The sequence below is a fragment of the Paralichthys olivaceus genome, chromosome 13 (genome assembly GCF_024713975.1).
Source record: "Paralichthys olivaceus isolate ysfri-2021 chromosome 13, ASM2471397v2, whole genome shotgun sequence".
Lineage (NCBI taxonomy): Eukaryota > Metazoa > Chordata > Actinopteri > Pleuronectiformes > Paralichthyidae > Paralichthys > Paralichthys olivaceus.
Genome location: NC_091105.1, coordinates 5,969,159 through 5,988,576, shown reverse-complemented (window position 1 = coordinate 5,988,576; position 19,418 = coordinate 5,969,159).

Sequence of the window (19,418 nt, the reverse complement as noted above, 5' to 3'; positions counted from 1 at the left end):
AATATCATATACTCTCCCACATTGCTCTTTCTAAGCTTCACAAAGAGGCTTTACATCCCTCTACACTTATTGGTAAAATGTGTCTCCTTTATGCATTTTCTTTATATCTGTCCTCTCTTCTAATATTATCCTCATGTTACTCGGCCAATACTTTTTCAAAGAATATGTAACCAACTTATTCCTGATGTGCAGAAACACTGAAACCCCAAAATTTGCCTCAACATACATCAGACCATCTCATGCATTTCATGAAACTATTTTTCAGCTCAACAGTTTTAAACATAAGGAAAATATTTCAAGTCTGTCACAGTCTTATCATTGGATGACGAATGATGGTTAAATCAAGTGGATGTGAATTTGGAATTAAGGGGATTTTGTTAGTTTGTTTAAGCCCATTTGTTTTAAATTACACTCAACACTAACAAAGAGCCTTTTGAAATGTTATTTGATTTTTGCAGCAGGCTCTAATTTTAAGTTCAGGCAGTAAGTACATGATTATAGTTTTCAGAGATTTAATATCTGTTATATATTCTTATAAATGCTGTATTGTTATTTGCAAGAAATTCTGTTTGCTGCGTTTTCCAGAAAATCCATCTCTGCTGAGCCGGAAAAACTGCAGGAAAAGCAAACATAAAAACTGAGAAAAGGATCAAGGGAAGTTGCACATTTATACTCTTTAATCTATTTGACTCTTTTTTACATTGTGACTGAAGAATAAAACCTAAAGTTCTTTGCTTGAAGGAACAAAATCAATCTATTTTCATGCTGTAGTGAAAAAAACCAGTGGTTGTGAGTGAGGATATTTCCATGTGTTTGTGGCCGTGACCTCATCAATTTTCTGAACTGATCATCCCACTATTATTTGTTCCATTGCCATTTAAAGGAAAAGCTTTTGAACCCTGCAGCAAGAGAGCCTGGAGGTTTTCTGTGACTGATTAAGATAACGCATATCTACGTTCATCGTGACATTGATTGACCCAGCAACAGAGTTTGTGGTCAGTCGGTCACTGTGGGAATCAATCTCCTTTTTCCATCCATTCTGTTTATCTGTGATTCCTTAGGAATTAAAGTAAAAGCTAGACATGAGTTCCGCCCCGCCCCCCCCCTCGCCTTTGTGCACATGAGTCCTTTTGTGTGTTTGAATATTTTCTGAGCAGAATTGAAAAGAAAAACAAAGCGGTTGTTGTATTAGAAAAGGATGAGCTTTGTGTGTGCATGCGTGAATGTGCACATACAGTACCCTATGCGTGTAGAGGGCAGAGTGTCTTAGCCCCTGCTTCCTCACTCACCTCCCACTTGAATCACATCTGGAAGGGATCAGCTGGAAGGCCCATGAAAAATTAAGAAGCACTTAAAACACAGCAAAATATTTAAATTGAGCGACCAGATAGGATGTGTGAACTACACCTCTTTGCACTGCAGGAATGTGGAACGGGAGAATCTGTGGAACTTGTTTCCTCTCTCACCACAGCTTGTACTCCTTTATGGTTTTGTTCTATAATGCAGTCTTGATGTTATAACTTCTGTAAAAGAAAATTCTGCCTATTCGATGCCCTGGGTGTAATCTCCTGCATTAATTATTACATAACTTTTATATCAAAACCTAAACCACACTATTAAATAAGATAAAATACTGGGAATCTAATGCCTTACATTATCTAAGACCCGTATGGTTACCTGTTCCTGGCGTATTTACCATTTAATACATAAAAACTTTAATATTACAAGGAAGAATATAATTTTCTTTATGTGTTATATCATTCAAGTTATATTTGGAAGGAATGGAAGCAGAAAAAATCTGTACCCCTCTTCCCCTAACCCTAACCCTAACAAGCACAGCCATTTAATTGTTTTAATTCAACAATAACGAGGTGTCCTCTTTCAGCAATTCATTAAAACACTCAGATTTCACAGCTGTCCAAAAGAGGAGATTTTTTTGACCAGAGCAAGAAGTGGAATTCAATGACCCACGCTGACCACCCAACAGATAACATCAGTCCACATGTATGCTAAAGGAAGCACAGGGTCAAGGGCCTGCACATGTGACATGTAAGAATGCGTTTGCAGTCTATCAAACCCACATTACAGGATATTAAATGTTGTCTTTAGCAGCAGAATACTGGTTCCATTTGAGACAGCTGGGATAAATTTTGGAGAGACCAAACTCTAGTGTCCTATTTGTTGTTCTTTTCTGTGCAAGTCTGGGATTTCATTCATGTCCCAAAGTCTTTGTGTTGACTGTGATTACATCTGCTAATTCATATCTGCAAAACAAAAAGTTCTATAAAGACACTTTTTACCTCTCCAAAGTAAATCTGTGCTTGTTTCTTGTTAAGACATAATTTGTCCTGATTTGATAAAAATGCATGAAAAAATTGCACAGTTCAATCTGTGACCAATATTCTGATGTTAAAGATATAACATAGAACAATTCTTCATTATAACGTCTTAAAACGACTTTAACTACGTTATGTATGTTGTTTACTTGTGAACTTACATTATCCAAAGTGTTTCAAACAATGGCAAAACCCAGAGATGTGTTTTCATGTTGGTCATATCTGCTTTACCTGTGGTTTTGTCTGTTTCGGGGCAAACAATGTATGACTTAGGAAAAAAACCCCACAAAGTTAGCTACAGTCGGCTGTATGTATTGTTCACTCATAATGGATCATTGCCATCCACTGCGTAACGAGAATAAAACTTGAATACATGACGTCATCTGTGAATATGATTTGCGCTTGAGTTGAATGAGAAAGACTTTTATCAGTAAAAATGATGAAGACAACAACTCCCATGATCCAATGCAGCTTCACGACATCATCAAACTAGATCTTCTGTTGTCGTTTTGATCGAGAGGTTGACAATGCGTCAATTACCCCACTTTCACCACTAAAATGGCCTCTACAGACGTCTGAATGCCCTCACAATATTTCTCTTGAAGGAGAAAGAAAATAAGACAATGAGGTATTTGTCTGAAGAAGCGAGAACCAGAAGAGGTGAACACTGGCACTGACCGTTCTCTACTCTTTAGCACTCTACAGAAGTTGTGCAACCGAATGTGCAACCACAGTGATGGCATCCTTCCTACATATTTCTCTCCAAACTTTCATCTCAAACAAACAAGATTTGATTTAGAGAACTTCCCAGTCTGCGCCATATCTTTTGGTTTCTCAGCAAATCTCCACTGGCAGCCTCACTTTCTTTTCCTTAGTAATCAGTTATTCGATCCTCCATAGGGTCTGTCTCCTACTGCTGCACTCGAGCTCACTTATTGTGCTGTGAGCAATTTGTAGACAGTTTAACCGACTCTCAAGACCATTGCGGGGGAAACCGAATCTTATCAGAGGTTTTCTTTACTCTTTTCTGTCTTTTTCTTTCCTGGACTTACAAACTCACACACAAATCCAATCAGAGTCACTCTTGGAGGGTCATTTAGGAGAGGTTAGAACAAATGTGCCGTGTTTATTAAACTGCCATCGGGGGTGCATATGTCTGCAGTAGATGGGTGATTATTCCTGATTTCTGTGCAGCGGGGGGTTTTGAGTCATGGTGTTTACTGCACAGTGACATACTAAATCACTAACACAGTCAGATTTCCAGCACGCAACTCCTCTTATGTTTTACTTCCATACAGATGGGAAACAAAACCCATTAAAACAACATTATGCACCAATTTTACATTCAAATGACAGTTTCATAATCATTTTGATGGTAGACTGCCTCTCTCAGTGCCACTCTTCACCTCCAATGCCGGTTCTTGCACCATGGAGGTTGTATGACCTCCTGTGAGAAGAACCAAACTGAATGATTGAGGCTTGAACTGTTGAAATCAGCCTCAGCAAGTTCAAGCTAAATGCTGGATGTTGGTCATTCAAAAAGACTCAAAGTCAAGAAAAATCAGTGTTTATCCTTGATATTCATTGAAGAAAATCTAAAGAATTACTATTTATTACATCGACAGAACTTCTGGTTCAGGCAGCTGTGAGTTTCAGGAGGAATATACACTGTTCAACTGTATTACAGAGACACTATGAAGTAAGAAGCTCAGGGGCTGTGTCATAATAAGCAACCCTGTGTAGGTTTGGGTTTAAGTTAGGTTTATTTTAAACCATAACTAACTGAAAAATGACAATAAAATGAAAAACATTTCAGCCAGACGATTCAGAAAATTATCGTGATAAATTATTATTTTAAAGTTTTAAGACTTATTTTTGCTGCCAAGTGAAGGTTGTGGCTTTAAACAACACCTGACAAACAACAAAACATTTTATAAATCTGAAAAGGTAGATTAACGACATGTTATACCTCATGCATAAGTATTACATTGATATATATTAGACTTTCTTTAGAGAAACAATGATTATTAACATTATTTTATTGACCAGCCCTGCCGATATGTTTTACTTTCTGTAACTGCACAGATCAGTATCTCAACAAAGTGAATTACCACTTACAGTTTCAAAGGCCACGGTTTACCAATGATCTTATTTTTAGTTTGATGTATGAGCAAGTTCAAAGAGTCTGGAAAATATGGATGATTGATTTTTTTCCCTCATGTACACAGTAATATTTTTCTATGAACAGCTGGTTGCTTCTTAAAAACAATAACCCTGCTGTTCTTAATGTGACACACCTGATCCATCTGCTTTAATAGGACTGTGGTCATATTAGAAACAGAAATTATTATTCAGAGTCATCAGTCAAATTTTTAAAGATGTGGTAACTGTTCTCTGAATGTATAGAGAAGCTGGGGATGTCAAGTGACTGGTTGGATGGACAAATGATATAAAGGCTAATAAAGAGGTGTTTAAGAATAAGTGAGCAATTTAATCCCTGATATTTCTGCAGGTTACAAGTACAGAAAATAACCAAAGTACAGCCTGTGTTGTGACCCCACGTTTTCCCTGTAAATGTGCTGAAAGGTGTATTTATTGAACTAAGGCTAAAAGAGTTGTTTCAGATGGTTTCGATTCATCAGCCAGATTGGACAGCTGCTCCTGGCTCAACCAAGAAAAAGGACTTAACTTACAAAACTGTGTTTATTTTGGAGTGTTCTCTTCAATGGCCTCTCCAATCCTAACAAGTTGTCAAGCATAAGCAACACGCAGGTAAATTGCATTGTGCTGCTTTCAGAGCCGCTTAAAGACGCGAGATAAGAAACAGGCTTTCCCTTAAATTGTAAACAGAGAGTTTGAAAGATGTTTTATTGCATCTAATGTGTAGCCTGTTTATGAAAGAACAACATGTCTTAAACCGACTAAAAAGCAACCTGAAAAATGTTAGAACGTCACGTCCAGCAAGTTTGAGCAAGGAAGTGAGGGTGTTATCAGTGACGATCAGTGGGCACGGAAATCAAAGCATTAGACAGGAAGGATAAAATTACCCCACAAAGAAGCGATTTAGTTTTTCACCCGTTATCTGAGTAAAGCATTAATGTGACTCACAGCTCCTCTTCTAAAAAGTGCAGGAAAACTTGCTTTGTGAGTGGAACCATTTCCACATCACAGTTAGTCATTCCTTATCACTACATTATCATCAATGCGTGAATAGGGGAAATGTTTCCTATGATTAACAGCTGAGTTTATAAAAGAAGAAATATCGCACTGCTGCCTTCTCCAGAGGCTTGAAATACAAAGAAATGATAAAGGTTACGCTCTTTTTGATGCAATTGTTTCCTCAATGATTTATAAATGCTTTTATAAATAGTTAGCTTTTATGTGGGGAATGTCTGTATAATTGGAGGTCATAAATGCACAACTAAAATTAGGGGATTTCAGGTATTTTGTCATAACCTAAAGTATTGTACAAATTGAAAATGCGACCAGATGATCATGAAAGTTAGAAGTCAGATGCCTACCAGAGGTATTGTTGAGATATTTATTTAAAACTAGGAGTTTCAACCTAATCGTGGCTCATAGGAAGTCAGTCATCCACCAAAGTCATAGGTTTAGATCATCTGGGAACCATGACAAATTTCTGACACCAATCCATCTTTCCCTGGCGAAAAACCGATAAGAATAAGAGGATCACCAAAGTCTGTGAGTGATTTATCTTCTGGGGTTCTAGAATTCCTTTTTCATGGTAATCGATTAAATAGCTCTTGCACCTCATCCTGGACTGAGTGGTGGACAGATTAATCCCTAGAAATACAGATAACAGTTCATTTGTTCATCAAACCAAACATATTTTTCTTCAGATGCTTGTAAAAATGTCGATGGAACACATTGGGCTCTGGCAGAAACTAGCAAATCGCTTATCATCTCATGCCAGCTTCGATAAACAACTCAAATTTAGACATTAACCAGTTTTTAAATATTAAATTACGATATTCACTAGATGTTGCACAAGAACCAGCATCTCTGAAATTAAACAGATGCTCCATCGACCTCCCTCTTACCTTCGTCTTCTCAGAAATGTGTAGAACAACTGATTTAAGTTACCTTGTGCACAGGAGAGCCAAAAAAAAGCTATCGAGCTAGCTGCCACACTGACTGATCGCAGTTTTTCATATATGTTTTTCAGCAGGCATGTATGGTGGCTAGCAGCTAGTTAACATGGCTGGTACTGTCAGCATAGCCGTGTCATACTGTCTGTATCCCATGGACTGAAGGCTATACAAATAGGTGTAGCCACAGTTTCTGGTTTAAAAGCATCACAGTGGGCAGGTGTGTGTTTACAGTGTTTGTGTTCTCTGAAAGACGTCACAGTGCAGAAATTAACATGTACACCCGGGTGTCACATCACTGCCGATCAGAGCTGAAACCATCTCGCTTTATAAATGTAGGGAGGGGCAGTTTCATAGGGGTAGACACGCAGATTAATTGACATTGAACACCGACCGGAACCTGAAAATCGAGAAATGCAATAGCAGACTAGAAATCATGAAAGTCAGGATTGGCAAGACCGTCCCAATAAGTGGAACTAAAGGAAACTAAAGATGTGAGGATGAAAAAAAGGCCTATTTATCGTTCAAAGATCCCTTTCACTCCAGTGGGGAACCCCAAGTGTGGCGCTGTCAAAGCTGAAATGGGCTCAAGGCTACAAACCAAACATTTCCAAAAGCGATTTTTTCCCCCACCAACTGGATTAAAACAAAATGCAGGGGGATTCCTTAGAAAGGAGTTCACATGAGGATGGGTTAAAGAGCAATAAATCTACAGAATGAACGGAATGGGTTGTGCCACCACCTGTGTTCTTTTGTCTTTTACAAAATCTAAAATCTGTCTATGAAATACAGGCTCTGTAGTACAAGAGAACACTGGATCTTCCCTCAGCAGATGCTGCTGGACCTATTTGATCGTAATAAAGATACTGACAATATGTGACAAGTTGGAGCGTTTAAATAGCTGCAGATGGGTTCGTTCCATCTGGACTCTCTTTCATAAAAGAGTTATTGAGTGTCAATGGTTTTAGCAATTTGATAATGGCTGGAAATGTGCATGACAGCTGACTTTGAACAGATGCATGCTGCTGTGATTTATCTTGCAGGCAATAAACTGCCGTAATAGCTGCGAAACAGCACGGCTAATTTTCACATGCAAGAAAACGTCACATAAAATTTGAGACTGTCCAGAGTGTAACATCATGAGAGTAAAAAAATATTTCTGTGGTCTTCGCTGCTGATAGATCGCACATTTTGGTTTGCATGTGATAATTTGTATTTACATGTGGCTGACGGCTTGATTTTATCTTTTCTTGAATCACTGCTGTAACGTAATGTCCATTTCTACATCAAATAAATTCATAAGGGAACCACGGCTCCATCTGGAGCCCTCTTGAGTTAATTGTTGAAAAATAAAACAAAAAAAGATTTTCTTTCCAAGTTACAGATCCACTCATTCTTCCTATGTTTCCCACAGCCATCACTTCTGTCCTCTGTGTTCCCAGTTCAACCAATAGATGATGCAAATGAGGCAAAACTAAAGCTGAAATATCCTGGATGTCTGCGCAGTAGTGCCCCTTAATGTGGAGCCAATGTATCGAGGTCGCGCCCATTCACAAATCCGACCAATCTCGAGTCAGTCTCAGTTGTCAATCATAAGGTTTCACCGCGGTTTTGTAGCATGAAATAACTAAAACCACTGGAAAAATAAGCACTTGAAGATAAATCACTGTGATAAGAACGACCTTAAATGACAGAAACCATCTTTGTGAATAATGTACGTTTCGGGTAATTTGACTTTTTGACATAGAGGAGGACATTTGTAACTATACTGCAGCCAGACATCAGGGGGTGATCCAGATGTTTTAGCTTCACTTTTGGGAGCTGACGTCCAGCTTTATTTACAATCATTGGCTGAACCCTAATGAGAGCAGGTTTCTGGACACATGGCTCACAGAACCATGATTAGCATCATACATGTGGAGGTTACGTAACTCACATTATGTAAATTCATACAGTCAGTCAATTGTCTCTGTGCTGACATCATCATCCCACGCCATTTTTAAATGAACCCTTATTACTCTGGTTGTTTTCTTGGTGCTGGTCACGCTGAAGTGTCAAATCCAGCTGCTCATATCTTTTGCCTCTTCAACACTGAAACTAAGATTATTTATTGGGGTGTTTCTCATTAAATGTCATAACAACTGGTCAGATTTGTCCTTTGAGGAGTGGCTCAGCAGTGATGCAGTAGAGCTTGAATGAAACTATTGTTCATCTTCACATTACAGCTGTTATATTATAGATTGTGTGTTCGTGGCAAGTTAAGAAATGGCTCATTGCTTATTCTGAAATATTCGAACAAAGGAAGCTCTGTGTTTTTAGATCAAATTAAATGGAAACAATATTGACAGGCTCATTTTTACATGAGAACACTCATCTTGTGTTTCTGAGAACGTGGAGATCTTGACGAGACTTTGAATTGAATTTGGTTTCACTCGAGCGTGTCTGCATGCATGCAGATCTATCTGTGGGTCTGGTCAAATTTAAGAGGTTATACTTTTTTCAATAGTTCTAAATCTATTACATCGTTGTTGTGATGTAATGTTATGTAATTCTGACTCACTAATAATCATATTTAGGTTTTCATTGCCGCTTTTTTTGTCAGACTCACAGCAGGATTCCATGAGATTTTGTGGAGTGTTGGGAAATAACCCCATTTTCTATGAGGGGCAATTTGGGGTTCAGCATCTTGCCCAAGGACACTCAGGCATGCGAATGGAGTAGAATTGGATCTAACCACCGACCTTCTGGTTAGAGGACACTGCATTAGTGACCGTTTTACTCACATTGCATCAAGTCTTCTACTCCAGACACTTTACTGGGCCCCCCTTTCAGTCTCAAGTGCTAATGAACTCATTAGCCTCTGGATGAGAAAAACACACCAGCCTTATAGTGAGGTGTGGGGAAGACTGAAACGATGCCAGGCTCCTTTATACCGCGGAGGACGTTACTCGTGATTAACACCCTGGACAGTTCCAGAACATCTGTGGGAGGCGAATCACAGTCGAGCGAAACATAAACAATATCGGTCAGTGAGAAGAAGCTGGAGCTGTGTAACTCGTGCACTATGCAGGGAGAGAAGGTGAGGGAGAGCAGAGCAGCAACAGAAAAGTGGAGTAATAATGAAATAAATGTTAAGTAAAGCTAATTCATTACTGTATTCCACCCATCCCCCCCTTTAGACCCTCTGTTTTTAATAGGTTCTATCAGAATTAATGATTATTTACATTTCAATAAATTAAACTGTGATACTGTGTCTTTCCTGCAAAGCATCTGGATTTTTACTTGACAGAAAGAAGAATTAATATATTTTGTCATTAAAAGTTCTCCTCGGCTGCAGGACTTGTATTCTCCAGAGGTATCACACCGTCTAGACTTTATCCGGTGCATGTGTGAAATGAACCAGTGTAATTTAGTTTTATTTGGGGGAAATATTAGGAATATCTCACCAGGTGGACACGTTTTGTGCTTTCTGTGGAACATCAAGAAACAACAGTGTTTGCATGACCTGTATCCAACAATTCTTGACTCTGCCGGGAGGGAAAACAAAATATAGAATTCGTAACAATTTCCATTAAAACCAGTGTTTGTTAAATGAGTTATGAATGCGATAATAAAAATATGTTGTCATTAAAATTATACTACTTATAACTACAATTTGTTTTACCCAATATATACTTATGTTTGATTTATTTTGAATATTCATATACATTTTTTTTCTTTTCTTGTTGATGTTCTAAATGCTTCACTATTCTTGCTGCAGTATTAAATAGCTCAGGGTTTCAACAAACTAAATTTAAGACCTATGTCAAACAACAGATACGGAGGAACATCAGAGTCTGAGAATTATTGGACTTCCCCATACTTGGAGATAAGGTGAAGTAGCCTTGTAGAGAATAACCCTTAAAACCTAATGTTACCACTCAAACCACAGAGACAGAAGATATCCAGTCTTTTCCACTGCCAAGACGAGAAAGAACTACAACACACTGAGATCTCTCTAAAATAAAAAAGATTAAAGTGAAGTGGAGGTGCCTTAAATTAACCTTAACATGATTAAGACCCACCAAAACTTATTTTAAGACTTAACATGCCATATTTTACACATTTACATTATTTCAAGCCCTAAAATTCATATTTTAGAATATTTTACGCGTACAACCTTGTACAAACAACAACAGCATGCACCTGGTCAGAGGCATAGCATTTAAACGTTGCTTTTTAATTTACACTGAGTGAAAACAGAAAAAACAAACAAACCCACATGTTTGTCTGATCATTTATAGCTTAAACTGCTTCACATCCAAAAAACATAAAATGAATGATCCAATACAGACAATTACCATTTCCTGTCTTTAATTCCATATTGATTTTTATATCAAGCTGTGGCACGTTTCGAGTTCTGGTTCTGTCTGCAACATCCATCTGAAGATTATTGGATCAAATCAGCCGTCTTTCTTTCTAACAGCCATAACAGATGTTAGCATTCCCAGTTCCCAGGGAGACGGCACCAGCACTTGTTGATACTGCACAGATATTAAAAACTCTATCCAATATGGCTGTTACACGCTCACATTTCATCTTATGTACTTGTTTTATGGTTATGTAGAAGTGCATTGTAAAATGTTACTAAAAGTTGGCACGTGTTTACCACCAGACTGAACTGATGTCACTATTGTAAAAATCCTGCATTGATGAGAGTAATTTTAAAATAAAGTCAAAAGTTTATCATCTACCTGTTAATCATTTATGATATATTTTAAAAATTTACATTTATAGGGTATGAGAAATAAAGAAGGTATAAAATTAAATAAACAAATTCATTAAAGAGTGCCCCAGAGGATATAGTGTCAAGCTGCTTACTGGAAGGTGTGAAAATGAACGCAAGATTTATTGATATGAGACTGGTCTGGAATCTCGGCAGCAGCTCGCAGCCAATAACTTGTCTGTTCACATGTTTCTTTTTATGATCAATGGAGTAAATGTTAAACGGCGATTAGCTGTGGCTTCATCAATTTTGCATAAAATCCCAGAGCGGCATTGTTTTATGTTCCACTGGCTTATATAGATCATCTCCTCGTGCATCTCCCAGAGCACACCTGCAGGTTTATGGCATTGACCTCCATGACCACGCTCACCTTAAAATACCTTTAGCTCTGGATGTGTCAGTCATAATAAAAGTGCACCCAGCCATGCACGGCGGCTTATATTGCTTTATAGCGTACTCCCACACTGTAAACAACTACACGACTTGTTCATAGACTTGAGAGATGGTAGACGAAACATTCCTTATAGCAGAATTGTCGTTATTTGATGCAGGGCAGGTGGTGTGCAGTAAATTTATAAGAGCATATCCATTGAAAACAGCTGCCTCCTACGTGCGTCTGGAAACAACCCTGACAAGCGGTGAGAGCGAGTGAAGCTGTGAGCTGTAAAAACCAAAACAATAAGCTGAAAGTCCCCATAAAGCTCCATTAAGCTGAAAGGAAGTGCACAGCGAACACTGAGTGGAGCAGTCTTGAAGTTATAGGACTCTATTTTAACGATTTAAGTGCATGGTCTAAATCCACTTTTAGCTAATGGGCCAAAAAGGGGGCATAGTTCAAAAGAGTTGTCCCTGGTGTCTTAATTAATCATGAGAGGGTTTTGGGCAGAACATCCAATAAACCAACCAGAGTGACATCTCTCACTCTCTTTAAAAAGCCAGGTACACATACAGATTTTTATTATAAGGGCGGATTTTGTGGGTTGCAGGAGGAAACTGTTTTACTTTACAAATGAGCAGACCAAGACCTTTAACCACCAAAACACCGCATTTGATAAAAATGCACTTTGACTTTTTGACCATTCGCTCATATAGAGGAGGATGATGATCAGTTCTGCAGCCGGCCACCAGGGCGTCTACAGAGGGACTTCACACTAGGCTGTGGGTGCTCAGATAGAGGCAAGTGCATTTTTTATTTTAAGAACGTGGATGCTGAAAATGAAAACAGCAAAGACTCTTGCATTGAACTTTGTGACAGTTGTAAGACCTGTGGTAACAGCTGTTACATAGTGACACCTCAAGCATGCATTAAGACCAACTCAACATCGCCTCAATGTTGTGTTTAATAAGAATTAAACACCTCACCTTGGAGCAGCGATGAAGAAATATCTGCACCGTGAGATCATGTACTCAAAACTGAACACTCATGACAACGCCCAATCCCATCCGGTAGCGATGGGGTTGAAACTTGAAACTTTCAGACAGGACAATGAAACATGACTTCAGAGCCTGGGGGCGGGACATGAGAAGATCAACTAATGTATCTCGTTACAAAAAAACAACAGAAAGTTTGGATCCAAAGGGTTCATCACGTCACAAGACTGAAGACGATATGTCATCCAACATCATAATGTTACACATGAAGCTTTGCATATGTTCAGTCATGAACAAATTCTGTTTGTCCCATTTATCAACAATTCACTTTCTCTCCCTGTACTTTCTAATTGGCAGAGGGGTGGGGGGGTTCCTATGCTATGCACAGCCACACCCCCTTTCAAACTTGATGACATCACTAAGCGCCAAAAAGACTCTCATTTACATCACATTACTTTAAAAAAAATTTAATTGAAGTCTCCCCTTACTGGTTTAAGATGGCATGCCCTCTGCAGTCTGCATGATTTGATCGCATGCTTGAATCAGCTTTTGTTTTGTCTCATGTCTACTACATTGATTGGTTCTTTTCTGTGAATCCTTGGTGTATATGTATGCAGTAAAATTAATTATTCCCAACATAGGCTGGGTTTTGTGGAAACCTTCTCGAACTTAAAGCCTGTACAATATATGAACAAGGACTCTCTAAGCAGCACACCTTCAATGTCTGATTTTTACATCTGGAGTCTTCAAACATCTGTTACAGTCAACATATTTGCCTCATGCATTCAAAGGCCTCTTTTACTCTCTGGCTCAGTGACGTTATGTCTTCACGAGATGAGACTCTTTCACCTGGTCTGAACTGATGTTGGCTACAAAAAACTTGTCTTTACCATAATTCGAATCATGCGCACCAAGATCAAATTGCAGATGAGAATTCAGGAATCCTTTGTAGTGAGTAAATTAAATTTGTTTACTTTTTTCTTCTTCTCCCAGTTGAAACCTTAGACAATTTGAACCAGGTGAGCAACATGTTCTGAGGATGAAAAATAAAGTTTAGTTATCGTCCAAGACGATGTTCCAACAGGAAATTTAAATAAATGAATACATTTCTATGCTTAAACTACAATAACAGTCAAAAGAGAGCATACCTGCGCCAAAGCCCAACAGTCTCCTTAAATTCAATCGAGCGGCACACACTTCTACATATCAGTCCCCTAAATATACCAAATATTTTTATTATTCCTTTAGATTTTGGGGAAATTTCACATCTTGCAATATCAAAGAAAGTGCAAAAAGAATTCCGCTGATCAGCTCCACAATTTAATGAGTGTGGACTTGGCCCATGCCCCATCCTTCCATCAGGTTTTGTGGAAACCCGTCCAGTAGTTTTTGTGTAATCCTAAATACAAACAAACAAACAAACAATGGTCTCTCTCTCATTGCTAATATGAAGTTGTTACTTCCGAGACTTATCTTTCTGAATAAAAACATTATTCATATTCCATTTAAAAAAACACTAAATCACAACAATAGTTATGACACAAAGGCGATCCTTTAAAGAGGAGGGGGTGATGGGTATTGCAGTCTTTCAAAACAACCACATGCCTCGCGTGTATGAAATTAAGGTGATATTCCGGTTGTTCATTTCAGGACCAATATGGCAAACACATGTTGGCAGCGGCCAACTCTCGGGCATGTTGTTTCAAATGTGATCAATCTTTATTTTCAAGTGGTGGGAAGAGTTTCAAAGAAAAAGCTTCCAATAACATTTTCAGCTACACATGCATCTTTTATTCAGTCGACAGGACGGCTTTTATTTAAATGCCCTCAATCATAATGTTGATGTTGAGTAAAATGGTGTGATAAACTGCTGTGCACACCATGTTTATCGCTGCTCTCATGGATATTAACGTGTTGCTCGTCCAAAATATGAGAGAGTTCCTTCTTTAGTAAACATTTTGATTGGGTTTCAATTGCAACAGTTACAGTAAAAGATCAAAGTTCAATTGAGCATAACTAAACACTACAATACAAATATTACACAATTATTTATACATTTCAAAATAATGATTGAGACACAGGATTTCTTTCTTTCTTTTCTTTCTTTCTGAATGAAGAGAGATGTTTCTTCCTCTTTACCCCAGATATTTGTTTCATATATGCTTCTGTGAATATTGATATTACTTTGACAGGTTAGGTGCTTTCTTCTCTCTCTGCTGTGTCACATTGTACCTGCAAAAAATAAACAGATAAATAAAACGCAAAAATCAATTTAAAATCAATAAAACAAAAGGATACCTTCTCCTGTATGAATTATGAAGTAATGCAGGAATAATTTAAGTTTATCCAAAGAGAAATGGGGGTTCATCTGGAGGAACTGGTATCTTGTTCACAGTTCCTCTTCTCCATTGACATAAAAATATTTAAAGCACAAAAGTTTCTCCCTTGGTAAAAGAGATGAGCTGTGATGAGCTCACAAGACACACCATCTGTAAACTGAATAACGAATCCATACACTACCATGTATCCTTTCAGGTTTGCAGAAGCAGACTGGAGCCAATCCCTGCTGACATTGGGTGAGAGGCTTGGTACACCCCCGACAAGTTGCACAGTCTTCGAGTCTCCAAAATAACGCAGCCTCAACCTGCATGTCTTTGGACTGTGGGAGGAAGCTGGAATTACAGGAGAAGACTCAGGCAGGACCCAGGAAAACATGCAAACTCCACCCAGAAAGACCTCGGTCAACCTGGGATACTGGTTCCATTCTAATTCTAATTATACTGCAACCTTAATGTAAACATATACTATAATAAATATTTTATGAGCACAAGATTGAGAGAACACCCACAAGTGCGCAGATGAAGTGTAGGTACATGCACATTTTCAATTGATCTTAGCATCCCTGAAGATGTGTGACCAATCTTAAAGTCTAAAAACATGAAACCTTGAAATGAAATTGCGATTCTTTGTCCTGGGTGGATTGTTGTGTCTACAATTCACTAAAACTGAGCAGAGGACTGATATAACACCTGTGTCGGCTCCACAGGCCTATTTGCTGTTGGGTTGCCAAAGGAGTGGGGGGGACATCTGTGCATACGGGTGCCTTGGTTGAGTTGTTTTCCGACACATTCCCACATCCATGTACTGCACACAAGTGACTGCATGTCTGATTTTGTTTTTGATTTATTTCACTTCAATGAGTCATATGTGGTCTCCCCATTTTGTCCAGGTCGTGAAAAAGTGGGGGCTCGTACTGGAAAACAGCAGAGACATCAGGATGTGCCTCTTTGTTTAGTTACAATAGAGTCACACAGGAGTAATCATTCCTCTTATTATACATAATCAAATTGTTCTGTAGCCTGTCATTATATCAATACTTCTCCCAGTAAAATAAAGTGGTCACATAAGCCTGGAGACAGACAAAAACTTGTTTTTCTATTGAACCTCGTCATTGTCCTCTTGAGTTCTATCTCAGCTTTTGTTTTATTAGTTCTCAGGCTCTTTACAACCCCCTTTAGTGATAAAATCATTATGTGGGTTCGTCAGATTAGTTGGTTTTGTTGTAAGATCTTTAAACATTTTGGGATTTCATGCAGTTTTTAACAATTTCCAAGAATACCAACACACATAAATGTAAAAATCTGTTCCATGGAAAACTGTGACAAACATCGGCTCAGTCCTCAAGTAATTTACAATTAAATCAGTCAAATTTATCGCAGTCAACATCATATTGGGGGGTTACATAAAAGAATTAGTCTAATTTGGTGGTTGTGCACTGGTTTTACTTTCCACCAAGCTCCAGCCTCCAAAATGAGAACTAGAATGGTAAATAAAGACAAAAGCGCGATACCTCCACCAAGGCCCAACAGTCACCATGTGAAAGCCCATTTGAATGTGTTGGATTTGCTGTGTAGTTTTTGCCCAATCCTGCTGACATACAAACAAACCAACCAGCAGATAGGTGCGGAAACATAACCGCTCTGGCGGAGATGATTCGCTTTTGTGAGATTTAAGTAAAGTCTATTTAGTGTAGCACCCTTCACTTATCAAAGTCACCAGATGCTTATCAACAGTACAGTTGTTTAAAAATCAACCAAAAGAAACACCAGACATTAAAACATAGGGAAAGAATCAACAGAGATGCTCCAGTTCACTTTGTGCCCACTGTCCAAAACAGGTCAGGATAACTAGAGGCTTTCAATTGTGCGTCGGTGTGAATGGGTGTTGTCTTTGCACGTTGGCCCTACGATACCGGGGGACCTGTCCGGGGTGTAGCCCGCCTTTCACCTCAATGTCAGCTGGGATTGGCTCCAACCCCCTGTGAGCCTCAAAGAAATTCCTCATACAAACATGATTTTAATCTTTTCAGTTAGATTTATCCCCAAATTATCTATAACCAATAAAACAAGCTGTAAATAGCAATGAATAATATCCATTAAAGGTTTTGACAAGATGCAGAGTCAGTGAAAATGGAGCTTTAATATAAAAAGATGTTCACTGAAAATAAGACAAGTGAAAGACCAGGTGTTTCAGTGAGGAACAAGTCTCTTATTCTGAGGATAAACTCATGAGTTTACCAGAGTTTCAGAAGCAGAATAAAGATGTTTTATGTTTAAAAAAAATACGGCACCATTATCTTTTCCTTAAGACAGACAGAGGATCTTGTCTGATCCCATTTAAGATTTCCTTTCCCATACGCAGGCTTGGAGGTGAAAACCAGACCTGTCATGCTGTATTTTTCAAAGTTAAAAATTCAGTATTATTTTCAGTTTGGGTCGTGGGTTATGAAGAAAGCTGCAGATCTTTTTGTCTGACATTCTCGCTGTTCTTCACAGTCACAATGTTGGAGTCATAAACCTATCATTAGTCATCAGTAATCCCCAGGTCTCTCCTTAAACTGGCTGCACTGCAGTCTATCCTGGAGGCATTACGCTGCCCATAACTACCCTTGGCTTTTGGGCTATGACAGAAATTATGACCTCAATAAAGTCGACTTTGCAACATTTGCATGCATAAGCATCTGATAGAAAAAGACTGTCTGGCTCTGTTTTAGGGCTCCCCTGGGCTGTGTGTTGGCAGGCGGTGGATGTCCTCATGACTTGACAGTGTGTCAAAGTGACTCAAAAATGCTTAAAGAATAAGTCCAGCTGGCCACTTCTGAAAAGCCACTTGTCATTTACCCTCTTAATGTAAAATAGCCGCATTACACGTCATGTATCCCGAGATTCCTACAGTGGAGTTTTTGCATTCATTACTTCGAAAGTTCCTGCACAGATCACAGATGAATGTAGGTCAGAATGTACCAGTTAGCTGGTAGAATAACATCTCCAGGTATAAACCCCCCAAAATAATGAGCAAATACAACATAGATCAAACTCAAACTGACCCAAACCGCCTGCATGCTCCACTAAGTCAGTTTACATTTTAAGATACAGTATCATCTCTGTTTTTCCTTCGTGGCAGACGTCAAACCGCATCACAGGCCGTCGTAAAGAAGAGGTGATGATGTGTTGTTTTCAGGCTTCTGGCTCTGTTTATTTCTTGGCGACTGTGCAGAAAAACAAACAGGGCCGCACTGTAACTTAATTCTCATGATAAATCCTTCAGCAGGATAAGTGTAGCTGAATGGGGCTGGTGTTTATCCAGTAGTGGCTCTCATCGTGAGACTGTTGATAAATGTCACAGTCTCAAAACAAGGAATGCTGGTTCTGTATGATCTCCAGGAATTGTTGTTTATGGCCCCCTGTTGGATAACAAGGAAATGGAGACTGCTCTGATATTTAATACTTATTGTATGTGCAGATCTATATTAATTACCTGTTAACACGAAAAGCCACGCTGAGGGACTGGGATTATTATAATAATTATTATTATCAATACATGATTTCAGTGTCACAGAATTAAATCAACAGCAATACAATTATATCGATCTCAAGATGTAAAATCTCTGTTATATAAAAGTGTAAATACAACATATTCAGTTGAACTGTCTATTCACGTAATGATGATGGGTTCTCAAATCACTGTTAAACGGCCACAGAGGGTTAAAAACAGTCTGTGCCTGAAATGCCAGAAATTAAATCATCCAAAAACCCACCAGGCTAAAGAACTAATAACTCAGTGACCCAGAGTCTGTGAGTTTACACCGTAGATGACACAACGCCCAAAAGTGAAGCCAAAGCGTCTCAATCGCCACCTGGTGGTCGGCTGCAGTATCGGTCTTAAATCCTGCCTCCTCCATGTTAGTGGATTTATTTTCTCAAATACTTTTTTTTCTGTCAGTTCTGACATGTTTGTTCAACTGCTCATGTTTCTGATAGGTTTGGTTTTAATTTGATACATGATGCTGTAAAACATGATGATTGACAGCTTGGACTGAGTCATGATTGGTCAGCGGGGATCTCGCAACCGCAGCTCCACCCTTATTCAACTTATTATTATTCTTTAATTATTATTTTAATTATTATTATTGTTATCATTATTATTAGTATCTACCTGCTGATATCTAAATTGGATGAAACTGTTTAAATTGAACTCACTGACAGATGCTGAAGATTATTTAAAGGCTACTGTGACACATTGGAATTTTAAGATGATGTATGACTTTACTCGATGTTCTGCCTGTGTTGTATTTAGTCTGAAGCCCCCAAAGACAAAGAACAACTTACTGAATGACATCAAACGTGACATTAAATGTGAACGTACACGTCTGTGGTTTATCGGTGATACTCGACTCAAAGTCCAGCGCAGGTTTTTCATCTCTCAGTGAGAGTCGGGGGGGTGGGGCCTGATGTGCCCGCTGGCAGTTTCTGGAGTCTGGATGCAAATATCACGGCT